This window comes from Leucopleurus acutus (assembly GCF_964270905.1).
Source record: "Leucopleurus acutus genome assembly, chromosome: 3".
Classification (NCBI taxonomy): domain Eukaryota; kingdom Metazoa; phylum Chordata; class Mammalia; order Artiodactyla; family Delphinidae; genus Leucopleurus; species Leucopleurus acutus.
The window spans coordinates 90,306,443-90,322,114 of NC_139145.1; positions in this window are offsets into that span (position 1 = coordinate 90,306,443).

The window sequence follows — 15,672 nt, forward strand, 5'->3', positions numbered from 1 at the left end:
GCTGGATCATATAGTATTACTATTTTCAGTTTTTTGCAGAAATTCCATACTGTTTACCACAGTGGCTGAACCAATTTACATTCCCACCAACACTGCATAAGGCTTCCCCTATCTCCACATCCTAACAACACTTGTTATCTCTTGTCTTCTTGATGAGAGCCATTCTAACAGATATGAGGTGATAACTCATTGTGCTTTTGATTTGTATTTCATTGGTGGTTAGTGACGGTGAGCATCTTTTATTCAGACTGTATTGTTGTTGTTTTTGTTAAGTTATATATGTCCCCCTTTGTATATTTTAGGTATTAACCCCTTATCCAATATATGGTTTACAAATATTATTTCCTGTTTTTTAGGTTGCCTTTTCATTTGTTGATGATTTTTTTGTTTGTTTGTTTTTTGCTGTGCAGAAGCTTTTTCATTTAATGTAATCCTACTTGTTGATTTTTGATTTTGTTGCTTATGCTTTCAGTTTCCTACTAAAAAAATCATTTTCAACACTAATGTCATGTATTGTCTTTCCTATGTTCTCTTCTAGGAGTTTTATGGTATCAAGACTTATGTTTAAGTCTTTAATTCATTTCAAGTTAATGGAAGTCAGTGGTGTAAGATAGGCATTCAATTTCATTTTTCTGCATATGGTTATCCAGTTTTCCTAACATCTTTTGTTGAAGAGACTATTATTTCCCCATTGTGTTGCTGGCTCCCTTGTCAACTATTAGTTGACCATATAAGCAAGAATTTATTTCTAGGCTTCCTATTCTGCTCCAATTGTTTATGTGTCTAATTTTATGCTGGTGCCATACTGTTTTAAATACTATATTTTCAAATATAGTGTGAAACAGGAAGTGTGATGCTTTTAGCTTCATTTTCTTTACTAGTATTACTTTGGTTATTTAGGGTCTTTTGTTGTTCCATACAAACTTTATGATTGCTTTTTTATTTCTGTGAAAAATGCCATTTGAATTTTAGTAGGGATTACATTGAATCTATAAATGGCTTTGGGTAATATGGACATTTTAACAATATCAGTTCTTCTGATAATGAACGTAGGGTATGTTTCCACTGATTAGTGTCTTCTTCAATTTTATTTCATCACAGTCTTACAGTTTTCAGCGTACAGGTCTTTCACTTCCTTGGTTAAATTTTTTCCTAAGTATTTTATTGTTTTTGATGCTATTGAGAGTGGATATTTTCCCTTAATTCTTATTCAGATTTTTTTCATTGTTAGCATATAGAAATACAACTGATTTTTGTATTTTTATTTTATAACCTGCAACTTTACTAAATTCTTTGATTATTTACAAGGATATTTTGATTGAGCCTTTAGAATTTTCTGTATATAAAATGATATCATCTGTAAATAACAATTTTGCTTCGTCTTTCCAATTTAGATATCTTTTATTTATTTTTCTTGACTACAGCTCTAGCTAGGACTTTCAGTTCTATGGTGAATAAGAGTGGTGAGAGGGGGTTACCCTTGTCCTGTTTTTGATTTTAGAGGAAGAGCTTTCAAACTTTCACCATTGAGTATGATATTAGCTGTGGGTTTGTCCTATATGGCCTTTATGGTGTTGACGCATATTCCTTTTATATCCAATTTGTTGAGGTTTATTATTATGCAAGATGTTGTGTTTGTCACATGCTTTCTAATCATTTATTAGGATGATTATATGACTTTTATCTTTCATTGTCTAATGTGGTATATCACATATATTCATTTGCAGTGTGTTAAACCATCCTTACATCCCAGGGATAAATCTTACTTGATCATTGTGTGTATAATCCTTTTAATGTGCTCTAGAATTTGGTTTGCTAATATTCTGTTGAGAATTTTTGCATCTGTATTCAACAGGGATGGTGGACTGTACTTTTCTTTTCCTGTATCCTTATCTGACTTTGGCATCAAGATAATGCTGGCTTCATAAAATGAATTTGGGAGTGTTCTCTCCTCTTCAATTTTTGGAAGCATTTGAGAAGGATTGGAGTTAAATCTTCTTTAAAAGTTGACAGAATTCATCAATGGAACCATCTTATCATAAGCTTTTCTGTGTTGGGAGGTTTTAGATTACTGATTTAATCTCCTTACTCATTATTAGACTATTCAGATTTTCTATTTCTTCATATTCAGTCCTGGTAAGATGTATGTTTCTAGGAATTTATCCATGTCTTATAGGTTATCCCACAGGTTGGCATATAATTCTTAAAAGTAGTCTCTTTTGATCCTGTGTATTTCTGTGGAATCTGTGTAATGTCTCCTCCTTCATTTTTATTGATTTCATTTGAGTCTTCCACTTTTTTTAGATAGTCTAGCTAAAGGTTTGTCAATTTTGTTAATCTTTTCAAAATATTAGCTTTTAATTTCATTGAGCTTGTCTATTATTTTTCTAATCTCTCTTTTTTTTTCCTGCTCTGATCTTTGCTACTTCATTCCTTCCACTAACTTTCTGCTTTGTTTGTCCTTTATCTAGTTCATTGTGGTGTAAAGTGAGGTTTTTTAATTGGGCTTTTGTGTTGTTTCTTTTTTCTTCCAGTTTTACTGAGATACAATTGACATACAGCATTGTATAATTTTATGCTGTACAGTATAATGATTTGACTTGCATACATCATGAAATAATTACCATAGTAAGTTTACTGATGGTCCATCATTCTCATATAGATACAGAATTTTAAAAATTAGAAAAAAAATTTCCTTGTGGTAAGAACTCTTAGGATTTACTCTCTTAAAAACTTCTGTACATAACACATAGCAGGTTTTTTTGTGTGTGTGGTACACGGGCCTCTCACTGCCGTGGCCTCTCCCATTGCGGAGCACAGGCTCCGGATGCACAGGCTCAGCAGCCATGGCTCACAGGCCCAGCCACTCCGCGGCATGTGGGATCTTTCTGGACCAGGCCACGAACCCATGTCCCCTGCACTGGCAGGTGGACTCTCAACCACTGCGCCACAAGGGAAGCCCCACATAGCAGTTTTAATTGTATTTATCATGTTGTACATTATATTCCTAGCACTTATTTGTCTTATAACTGGAAGATTGTATTTTGACTACCTTCCTCCAATTCCCCCTCCCCACACACCTTGTCTCTTGTAACCACAAATCTGATCTCTTTTTCTATGAGTTTGTTTGTTTTTTAAGTAAAATTGACCTACAATACTGTGTTTGTTCCTGATACACAATATAGTGATTCAATATTTTTATAAGCTTCAAAATCATCATCATGATAACTCCAGTTACCATCTGTCACCATACAAAGATATTACAATATTACTGACATTTTCCACACTGTACATTTCATACCCATGACATTTATTTTGTAACTGAAAATTTGTACCTCTTAATCTCCTTCACCTATTTCTCTCCTCTTCCCACTCCTTTCCCCTCTGGCAACCACCTGTTTGTTCTTTATGTCTATGGCACTGTTTCTATTTAGTTATATTTGTTAAATTGTTTTGTTTTTTAGATGCCACACATAGGTGAAATCATACAGTTTTTGTCTTTCTCTGTCTGACTTATTTCACTTAACATAATACATTTTAGGTCCATCCATGTTGTCACAAATGGCAAGATTTCATTTTTTTCTATGGTTAAGAAATATTCCATTGTTTTATATATATATATATATATATATATATATACACACACACACACACACACATATGTCTGTATTCTTTATCCATTTTTTTAATCAATGGGTACTTAGGTTGCTTCCATATCTTGGTTATTATAAATAATGCTGCAATGAACATAGGGGTGCATATATCTTTTCAAATTAGTGTTTTTATTTTCTTCAGATAAATACCCAGAAATGCAATTACTGTATAGTAAATATAGTAAATTACTGTATAGCAATTACTGTATAGTAAAAAGTGCAAATACTGTATAGTAGTACTATTTTTAATTTTTGAGGAATCTCCATACTTTTCCATAGTGGCTGCATCAATTTACATTCCCACAAACAGTACACAGGTTTCCCTTTGCTCCATATCTTTGCCAACACTTATCATTTGTTGTATTTTTGATAATAGCCATTCTGATAGATGTAAGGTGGTATCTCATTATACTTTTGATTTGCATTTCCCTGATGATTAGTGATGCTGAGCATCTTTTCATGTGCCTGTTGGCCGTTTGTCTTCATTGGAAAAATGTTTTTTCAGGTCATCTGCCCATTATGTGTGTTTTTTTTTTTTTCTGATGTTGAGTTGTATGAGTTTATTTGTAGATTTTTTTGATATTAACTATTTATTGGATATATTGTTTGCAATTATCTTCTCCCATTCAGTAGGCAACCTTTTTTTTTGTTTTTGGTTGTTTCCTTCACTGTGCAAAAGCTTTTTAGTATTATGTGGTCCCATTTGTTTAGTTTTGACTTTGTTTCCATTGCCTGAGGAGATATCCAAAAATTTACTTGCTAAGACTAACACCAAAGAGCATATTGTCTATGTTTTCTTCTAGAAGTTTTATAGTTTCAGGTCTTACATTTAAGTCTTTAATCCACTTTGAGTTTATTTTTGTATATGGTGCAAGAAAGTTGTCCAGATTGATTCTTTTGCATGTAGATGTTCAGTTTCCCCAACACCACTTATTGAAGAGCTGTCTTTACCCCATTGTATATTCTTGCTTCCTTTGTTGTAGATTAATTGCCCATAAAAGTGTGGGTTCATTTCTAGGCTCTCTTTTCTCTTCCATTGGTCTATGTGTCTGTGAGCCAATACAATACCATTTTGATTACTGTAGATTTGTAGTATATTTTGAAATCAGAGAGTATGATACCTCCAGCTTTTTCTTCTTTCTCAATATTATTTTGGCTATTTGGGGTCTCTGGTGTTTCCATACAAATTTTAGAATTATTTGTTAATTCTGTGAAAAATGTCATTGGTATTTTGATAGTGATTGCATTGAATCTATAGATTGCCTTGGGTAGCATAGCTATTTTAACACTATTATTTCTGCCTAATCCATAAACATGGTATACTGTTTCATCAGTATCTTATAGTTTTCTGAGAAAATGTCATTTTACCTCCTTAGTTAGGTTTATTCCTAACTCTTTTATTCTTTTTGATGCAATTGGAATTGGAATTGTTTTCTTAATTTCTCTTTTTGATAGTTCATCGTTAGTGTATAGAAATGCAGCAGATGTCTGCTTATTAATTTTGTATCCTGAAATTTTAATGAATTCATTAATGAGTTCTAGTATTTTTTTGGTGGAGACTTTAGAGTTTTCTATATACAGTATCATGTCATCAGAAAATAGTGACAGTCTTCTTTCTTTCCAATTAGGTGACTTTTATCTCTTTTTCCTGTCTAATTGTTGTTGCTAAGACTTCCAATACAATGTTGAAAAGAAGTGGGACAATTAGGCATCCTTATCTTGTTCTTTATCTTAGAAGAAATGCTTTCAGTTTTTCACAGTTGAGTATGATATTATTGATAGTTGTGGACTTGCCATATATGGCCTTTACTATGTTGAGATATGTTTCCTCTATACTCATTTGGTGGTGAGTTTTTATCATAAATGGATATTGAATTTCCTAAAAAGACTTTTCTGCATCTATTGAGATGATTACATGATTTTTTATTCTTTAATTTGTTAATGTGGTGTATCACATTGATTGATTTGTTGGTATTTAACCAACCTTGAATTCCTGGGATAAATCCCACTTGCTCGCGGTACGTAATCCTTTTCATGTATTGTTGAGTTCAGTTTGCTAATATTTTGATGGGGATTTTTGCATGTTTGTTCACCAGTGATTTGGCCAATAATTTTCTTTTTTGTGATATCTGTCTGATTATGGCATCAGGATGATATTGGCCTCATAGATTGACTTTGGGAGCCTTCCTCAATCTGCAATTTTTTGGAGCAGTTTGAGAAGAATAGATGTGAACTCCTCTCTAAATTGTTGGTAAAATTTACCTGTGAAATCATATGGTCCTGACTTTTGTTTGTTGGAAGTTTTTCTTTTTTTAATTACTGATTCAGTTTCCTTACTGGTAACTGGTCTTTTCATATTTTCTATTTCTTCTGTATTCATTCTTAGGACAGTGTACATTCCTATGAATTTTTCCGTTTCTTCTAGGTTTTCCATTTTATTGACATAATTGTTATAGCAATCTCTTATGAACCTTTGTATTTCTGTGATGTCAGTTGTAACTCATCCTTTTTTATTTCTGATTTTATTTATTTTGATTCCCTTTTTTTCCTTTATGAGTCTGGCTGAAGATTCATCACTTTTATTTATCTTTTCAAAGAACCAGCTCTTAGTATCATTAATCTTTTTTATTGATTTTTTGGTCTTTATTTCATCTATTTCTCCTCTGATCTTTATGATTTCTTTCTTTCTACTAACTTTTGGTTTTATTTGTTCCTCTTATTGTTTTTCCTTTAGGTGTAAGATTAGGTTTTTATTTGAGATTTTTATTTTTTTCTAACATAAGCTTGTGTTTCTACAAACTTCCCTCTTAAAACTGCTTTTCGTGCATCCCACAAATGTTGGATTTTTGTGATTCTTTTTACAGTATTTCCCTTTTTTTTTCCCACTTTGATTTCTCTGGTGAACATATTGTTTAGCCACCATGTGTTTGTGTTTTTTGCAGTATTTTCTTGTAGTTTATCTGTGCTCTCACCTGTGGTCATAAGGTTTGATATAATTTGTTTTCTTAAATTTACAGAGACTTGTTTTGTGGCCTAACATGTGATGTATCTTGGAGAATGTTCTATGTACAGTTGAAAAGAATGGGTATTCTGCTGCTTTTTGATGAAATTTCTGTATATATCTCTTAATTCCATCTGAACTAATGTGTCATTTAAGGCCAATGTTTCCTTATTGATTTTCGGTCTGAAGGATGGGTCCATTGATGTAAATATGGTGTTAACAAACCTCTACTATTATTTATTATGTTGCAATCATTTTCTCCCTTTATATCTGTTATATTTATTGTGCTCCTATGGTGGGTGCATATATATATTTACAATTGTTATAACTTCTTGTTGGTTTGATCCCTTTATCATTATTTAGTGTCTTGGTTTATTTTGTCTGATATAAGTATTGCTACCCTGGTTTTATTTCATTTCAATTTGCATGGAATACCTTTTTCCAGCCCCTCACTTTAGCTCTGAAATAAGTCTATGTGTGACTTTAGATCTGAAATGAGTCTGTGTGTAACTTTAGATCTGAAATGAGTCTCTTGTAGGTAGCATATATATAGGACTTGTTTTTTAATCCTTGTTTTCAGCCATTCTACCTTTTGATTGAAGCATTTACTCTATTTATATTCAGAGTAATTATTGATAGAGTATACTTACTACCATTTTTAAACAGTTTAGGGCTGTTTTTGTGATTCTTTTTTGTTCTGTTCTTCTTTTGCTCTCTTCCTTTGTGATTTGATGACTATATTTAGAGATATACTCAGATTCCTTTCTTTTTTTTGTATGTGTATCTATTATAGATTTTTGGTTTGTGGTTACAGTGAGGCTTATATATATCAATAATATATCAACATATCAATATATCTGTCTCTCTATATATATAGAGATGATAATTTTAAGTTGCTGATTTCTTTAGTTTGAACACACTTAACAGCCTTGCATTTTTACTCCCCCTTATGTTTACGGTTTGTGACATCATATATTACAACCTTTTGTTTTGTGTATCACTTGTGGGTATAGATGATTTTGCTACTTTTGTCTTTTAAGCTTTATACTAGCTTTATAAATTGTCAATGTACCTTTACTGTGTATTTGCCTTTACCATTGAGATTTTTCCTTTCATAATTTTTATACTTCTAGTTGTGGCCCTTTCTGTTTTGAGAAGTCCCTTTAACATTTATTATAAAGCTGGTTTCATGTTGAAGTCTTTTAGCTTTAGCTTGTCTTTAAACCTTTTGATCTCTCCTTCAAATCTGAATGATTACCTTGCTGGGTAGAATATTTTGGTTATAGGTTTTCCCCTTTCATCATTTTAAATGCATCATGCCACTCCCTTCTGGCCTGTAGAATTTCTGCTGAAAAGTCAGCTGATAGCCTTTTTGAAGTTCCCTTGTATATAAATTGCTGCTTTTCTCTTGCTGCTTTTAATATTTTCTCATCTTTAATTTTTGCCATTTTAATTACAGTGTGTCTTGCTGTGACCCTCTATGAGGTCATCCTGTTTGGGACTCTGTTTCCTGGACTTAGATATCTGTTTCCTTTCCCAGGTTAGGGAAGTTTTCAACTATTAATTCTTCATATACGTTCTGTGCCCCTTACTTTCTTCTCCTCTGGAACCCCTATAAGGCAAATGCTAGTATGCTTAATGTTCTCTCAGAAGTCTCTTAAACTGTCCTCATTTTTTGAAATTATTTTTTCTTGTTTCTGTTTAGCTTAAGTGATTTCTACTCTTGGGTGGGCCAAAAGGTTCATTCGTTTTTTTCTGTAAGATGGCTCTAGTAGCACTTAGTTGTCTTTAACTTCATTTGAAACAATTTTGTTAGATTGTATGTGACAGCTCTCATATCAGTGTGCATTTAAAAAAAGACATCAAAATTGGTGAATTTTTGGTAACCTTTTTAATATTGAAGATGGAAGAAAAAAAGCAAGATTTTTGGCATATTATGCTTTATTATTTCAAGAAAGGTAAAAATGCAACTGAAACACACAAAAAGGTTTGTGCAGTGTATGGAGAAGGTGCTGTGACTGATCGAACATGTTAAAAGTGGTTTGTGAAGTTTCGTGTTGGTGATTTCTTGCTGGACAATGCTCAACCTTTGGGTAGACCAGTTGAAGTTGATAATGATCAAATCAAAACAATAATTGAGAACAATCAACGTTATACCAAGTGGGAGATTGCCGACATACTGAAAATATCCAGATCAAGCTTTGAAAATCATTTGCACCAGCTTGGTTATGTGAATCACTTTGATGTTTGGGTTCCCTGTAAGTTAAGTGAAAAAAACCTTCTTGACCACATTTCCGCATGTGATTCTCTACTGAAATGTAAGGAAAATGTTCCATTTTTAAAACAGATTGTGACAGGTGATGAAAAGTGATACTGCACAACAATGTGGAATAGAAGAGATCGTGGGGCAAGCAAAATGAACCACTGCCAACCACACCAAAGGCTGGTCTTCATCCAAAGAAGGTGATGTTTTGTATATGGTGGGATTGGAAGGGAGTCCTCTATTATGAGCTCCTTCCGGAAAACCAAATGATTAATTCCAACAACTACTGCTCCCACTTAGACCAACTGAAAGTGGCACTCAACAAAAGGCGTCCAGAATTAGTCAACAGAAAATGCATAATCTTCTATCAGGATAACCCAAGACTGCATGTTTCTTTGATGACCAGGTAAAAACTATTACAGCTTGGCTGGGAAGTTCTGATTCATCTGCTATATTCACCAGACATTGCACCTTTGGATTTCCATTTATTTCAGTTTTTACAAAATTCTCTTCATGGAAAAAATTTCAGTTCCCTGAAAACTGTAAAAGGCACCTGAACCAGTTCTTTGCTCAAAAAGATAAATAGTTTGGGGAAGATGGAATTCTGAAGTTGCCTGAAAAATGACAGAAGGTAGTGGAACAAAAGGGTGGATATATCATTCAATAAAGTTCTTGGTGAAAATGAAAAATGTGTCTTTTATTTTTACTTAAAAAAAAAGGCAATTTTTGGCCCACCCAATAGTTTATTTTCCAGTATTATGATCTGTTCCTCTGTATCATCTAATCTACTGTTGATCAATTCTAGTATATGTTTTATTTTAGTTATTGTATTCTTTAGTTCTCTTTGGTACTTATTTATATCTTCTAACTCTTTTTTAAACTTCTCAGGTTGTTCATCCATTCTTCTCTAATTTCTTTGGGCTTCTTTATGATTATTACTTCAACTCTATCAGGTAGATTACTTATCTCCATTTCACTTAATTCTTCTTCTGGGATTTTACATTTTTCCCTTATTTGGAACATATTCCTCTGTCACCTCATTTTGTGTAATTTGCTGTTTTATTTCCCTATGTTTGGTAAGATGGTAGAACTTTCCTGATCTTGGAGAAGTGGCCTTATGTAGGAGATATCTTATGTGGCCCAGCAGCACATTTCCATCTGGTCACCAGAGATATATTCTCTAGGGGTGGTGCCTTCTATGTGTGTCTTTCTCTTGTGGCAGAATGACTACTGACTACCGTGGGAATACTGGTAGGTGTGGCTGTCCCTGTGCAGTTGGTAACCAGGCCCTACCTTGTGTGGAGGCTGCTGGCCTTTTGGTGGGTAGGGCCGCCTCATGTGGTGAGTCCCAGGAGTCCCAGGGCATCTGGGTCTATTGCTGGCCCACTGATAGATGGAGCACAGTGCTAGAGTGTCTGTAGTGCCAGGGGTCTCGGAACTTGTGTTGGCCTGCTCTTTGGTGGACTAGGATTGACATGGCTGGCTTCAGGGCCACAGTGATCCTAAGACTAGTGTCTGCCCTCTGGTGGGTGAGACCAGTTTCTGGGGCTAGTGTTAGCCCACTGGTGGGTGGGGCCAGGTTCTGGGCCCTCTAGTAGGCATGGCTAGCTGCTTGGCCTGAGGTGTCCTGTTATTGGTGCTGACAAGCTGGTGGGTAGTGCCATGTCTCAGTGCTAATAAGCCAGAGAGGATTCGAAAATGACATTTGCTGGCACTAGTGTCCTCATGGTAGAACAAGGCCACAAAATGGCTGCTGCCAGCACCTGCACCCCCAAGGTGAGTCCCAGCTGCCTCCTGCCTCTCCAGGACACTCTCCAAGTTCAGCAAGTGGGTCTGACTTAGGCTCCTTTCAAATTACTGCTTCTGCCATGAGTCTCAGAACATGTGAGATTTTGTATGTACCCTTTTACAGTGAAGCCTCTCTTTCCCACAGCCCTCAGGCTCTCCCCAAAGTAAGTCCCACTGGCTTTCAAACCAAATATTCTAGGGGATTGACTTCCCAGTGCAGGATGCCTGGCCTGGGAGCCTGATGTGGGTTGTAGACCCCTTGCTCCCTGAGGAGGACCTCTGCAATTGTAATTTATCCTCCCATATGGGTTGCCTACTCAGGGGATGCCTACCACATCTCTGCCCCTCCTACTTGTCTCATTGTGGTTCCTTCTTTATATCTTTAGTTGTAGACAATCTTCTCTACTGGTCTTGAGGTCATTCTCATCAATAGTCACTCTGTAAATAGTTGTAATTTTCATTTGCCCATGGTAAGCTCAAGGTCTTGCTACACCCCCATCTTGGCCACTCCTTCTTCCTCTGTTGTTCTTAATGTGTTTCTTAATGCAGGCACCCATCTATATGAACTTCCCTCTTAGAACCGCTTTTGCAGCATCCCCTATGTTTTGATATGTGTGCTTCCATTTTTGTTTGTTTCAAGATATTTCTTGATCTCCCTTTGATTTCTTCTTTGACCCATTGGTTGTTCAAGAGTGTGTTATTTACTCTCCACATATTTGCCAATTTCCAGCTTTCTGTTACTGATTTCTAGTGTCATATCATTGTGGTCAGAAAAGATGCTCGGTATGATTTGAATCTTAAATTTGCTTAGACTTGTTTTATGACCTATCATATGATCTATCTTGAAGAATATTCTATGTATACTTGAGAAGAATCTGTATTCTGCTGCTATCAACTGGAATGTTTTATAAACTTATTTGTATCAATTTGATCCAGTGTTTTGTTCAAGTCCAATGTTTCCTTATTGGTTTTCTATTTATTATCTCTCTGGATTATCTATTGTTGTGGAGAGTGAGATATTGAAGTCTCCTGTTATATTTGTAATATTATCTATTTCTCCCTTCAGACATATTAGTATTTGCTTAATATATTTAGGTACCTGAATGCTTCATACATATATATATATATATATATATATATATTTATGATTGTTGTATCTTCTTGATGAATCAATCCATTTATCATGGTATAATGACCTTATTTGTCTCTTGTTTTAATTTTTGGCATAAAGTCTACTTTGTCTGATATAAATATGTAGCTACCACTGCTTTCTTTTGTTTTACATTTACATAGATTATCTTTTTTCATCTGTAAAATAATAGAAAAAAACTTTATTTGTCTTTGCCCCTGGTTCCTAACAGAGAGCTCCTGAAAACCATGTAATTAACTGAGTGATATGAGTGTCTTTTATTCTAATGAGGCAAATCTGGATGAGCTCTTAGATGGCTCCTGGATGAGAACTGATCACCAGAAATACCAAGCCATGTTTAGATGCTTAGAATTTTCAACTCTTCCTCCCGTTTTTTGAGAAAGTAGAAAGGCTGAAAATGAGTCAGTGATCAATCATGCCTATATGATGAAGCCTCCATAAAAATCCCAATAGTATGAGTTCAGAAAGCTTCCAGGTTAGTTAAGACATCCGTATACTGGGAGGGTAACACATTCCAACTCCATGGGAGCAGAAACTCCTGCATTTGAGACCCTTCCCACCCTTTCACTATGTATCTCTTCATCTGACTACTCATCCATATCCTTCATCATATCCTTTCATAATCTGGTAAATATAATTGTTTCCCTAGGTTCTGTGAGCCACTGTAGAAAATTAATCTAATCCAAAGTGAGAGGAAGTAATGGAAACCTCCAATATGTAGCCAAGTCAGACAGAAGTTGTGGGTAAACTGGGAACCTTCTACTTGTGATTGACACCTAAAGTGGGAGAGGGGTGGCATTCTCATTGGACTTAGTCCTTCTACCTCTGGGATCTGATGTTATCTCTAGGTAAACAGTGTCAGAAATGAGTAAATTGAAGGGCATCCAGCTGGTGCAGGGAATTGCTTTGTGGGGAAAGTCTCAACATATCTGGGGTCAAAAGTTTTGTGAGTGTGGCAGTGTTCTGTGTAAATGTAAAGACTATAAACAGGAGGAGAGCTATGGGTTTTTCCAGTACACTGTCCCTTCACTTTGAGCCACAGACCCTGCCCTGATTTTCTGAGCAGATACCCTGTTTACCAGAGTTCTGTCTTGCTATTGAACTCAGGAGGATTCACAAGGAGCCAGCCACATGGTAGGCAGAGGTGTGGGTGTAGCATTGGAGTATTGAGAATGCCCACAGATCCTTGAGTGAGTTTCTCCCAGCAGCTTTGTGCAGGCTTCTGCTGGAGTTCTGAATAATATTCCGGGTACGGCCGGAAAGAAACAAGTTTCCCCAGCAGCATTTCCCCAGTGAGTTAGGTACTCATTCACCACTCTCCTTTTCCTTTGCAGGAGATGTTGATGCTGGCTAGTTCAGCTCTGTGTTGTGCTTCCTTACAAGAGGGGCAGTGCTGGCAAAACTACTCTTACCCTCTCCAAGGCATACAAACTCATTTTTATTTTTCCAATGGAGAGCTGAATCCTTCATTGGGACAGGTAGACTTCTACAAAGTCTCTCTTATCTTCACCCAAACCAGCATTTTCCAGGTTTTCCCCAACCTTGGCCAAGCGGGATGGGGCTGGTGCGTTGGCTTCTGCTGACCCATACTGAAGTCTATCTACCTAATACCCAATGTATAGGTCAGCAAGACTTCTCCTAGATCTTTTGGCATATGGTGCTGGATTCTACAGCTCCCAGTGGTACTTTACTTGATGGATGCTGATTTTTAGTTGTTAAAAGTGTGGACAAAAAGAAGGGACATTACACTGCCATGATGCTGACAGCACCCTGGTTGGTTGTTTTCTTATTGTTGAGTTTTAAGAGTTATTTGTATATCTTTGATATCAGTTTTTATCAGAGATATCTTTTGCAAATACTTTCTCACAGTCTGTGATTTATCTTTTCATTCTCTTCACATTGCCTTCTGCAGATCAGAGTTTCTAATATTAATTATTTATTTCTTGGATAATGCCTTTGTTTTATCTGAAAAGTTATCATCATACCCAAGATCATCTAGGTTTTTTCTGATGTTATCATTTTACATTTTAAAGGATTAAAAAATGTGATAGATACTATATGTGGCCTATAATGTCTAGAATATTTATAGCATAGCCCTTTACAGAAAAGGTTTGCTGAACCTTGAATTACTCAAAAATAATATTTAAGTGAAGTTTTCTGATGTACATAGTTAAGATTCAAAGGAAATGCATAGCTTTGTATTTTTATATCAAAGAATCTTTACATCCTAGGTAAAAACATATAAAATAACATCAGTAAGTAAATAAAACATATTAAAGGAAAATATGACATATAACATTTATTTTCAGATTAATGACCTTGTTGAGTTCAACCAGTAGTAGGAGTATGTATGTGTGTGGTTAATAACTGAGAAATATTAACTATAATACAAAACTTTATAGAAATTACTATATAGAAATCCATGCTTTTTTAAATTTATGAGTATTCTGTGGAACATTTTATGAATGTCATTTAGAATATCTACATGGATTTCACTATAAGACTTCTGTCTGAAAGACTGCTAAAAATAAAATACTTCTCTTTTTTTATTCTTTGTTAAAAAGGATAATAATTGGTTTAAGCATTTTCCCAAGATTTACATACGGAAGTTTTTGAAACTTAAAGAATCAATTAAAATAAATTTTTCCCCAGTTGTCCACTTTTCTTTCATAATATGTCCCTTCCTCTAGCAGTAGCAGATTTAAGATGTTAGGGATTTAACAGCATGTTCTCTGCATAGGTTATAGTACTCTACAGAGAGCACAGGTATTAAAGGGCACATTGGTCAAGCCAGTGAATTTAATGTAATTATCAGAAAAGGATCTACCTCCTGTAGGTACCTGAACTCTCACATTATCTGAATTATTTTTATTGTATATAATATATATATTGATAGCTGTAAATTTCTTAGATCAAATGGTTAAAATTTTTACTTATTAAATTACAGTCTTCCTCATACTTTATCAATTGAGGTTTAGTTTTAAAGGGATGATAGAAGTTTTTTTTTCATTGAATAACTTAATATACAATATAAGCATCATTTAGAGTAAGATGGCTCTAGGGTAATTCAAATTGAGAGTTCTTGTTCAATAAGAGAGAGCTACAGGAGATAATTATTTGATGTCCTTTTATGTTTCTCCTCCTTTCCCATGTCTGATTTAGTACCAGTATTTACCTGAGGAGCATGGTATATGATTTATGGTCTAACACCTTTAGGAATTTTAGGAAACAATGTCTTCAAGGAGCTCATAATGAGGAAATGAGAATTGATGAGAAAGATTAACTTGAAAATTCATACAAGTTTAAAGCAGCTTATTGACTACTATAAGAGAAACAGAGTAGATATTTGTTATGTGAACCTAAAAGGCTGATTAGCCAAACTTATTCTGGTATTGAAGGGAAGTTCCATTGAAGACATAAGAGAGGAGTAGAGTTTTAAAGGGCAGACAGAAATTTGCAAGGGTAAAAACATAGGTAACTCCATCTTGGGAACAATATGAAAGGCTTGTCTATTTGGAGAATGATGAGAATTAGAGTAATAATGACACTAAGGTCTGAAACACAAGCAACTGGAAAAGAAACTATGAGAATCCTGCCATGTTTCTTTCTATAGACTAAAATCTTCCAGCAGAGTTTTGTTTTGTTTTGTTTATAATCATTGAACTGATATAATATACTGTCAGTAAGGAAGACGATCTGGAATAGGATGATTAGGGAGAAATATTTCAGTAGTGTAAAAGGCAACTGAAGGAGTCCTTAAGTAAGAAGTATTGGGATGGTTAGGTATAGGGTTTACATTTAACATTAAAGATGTTAG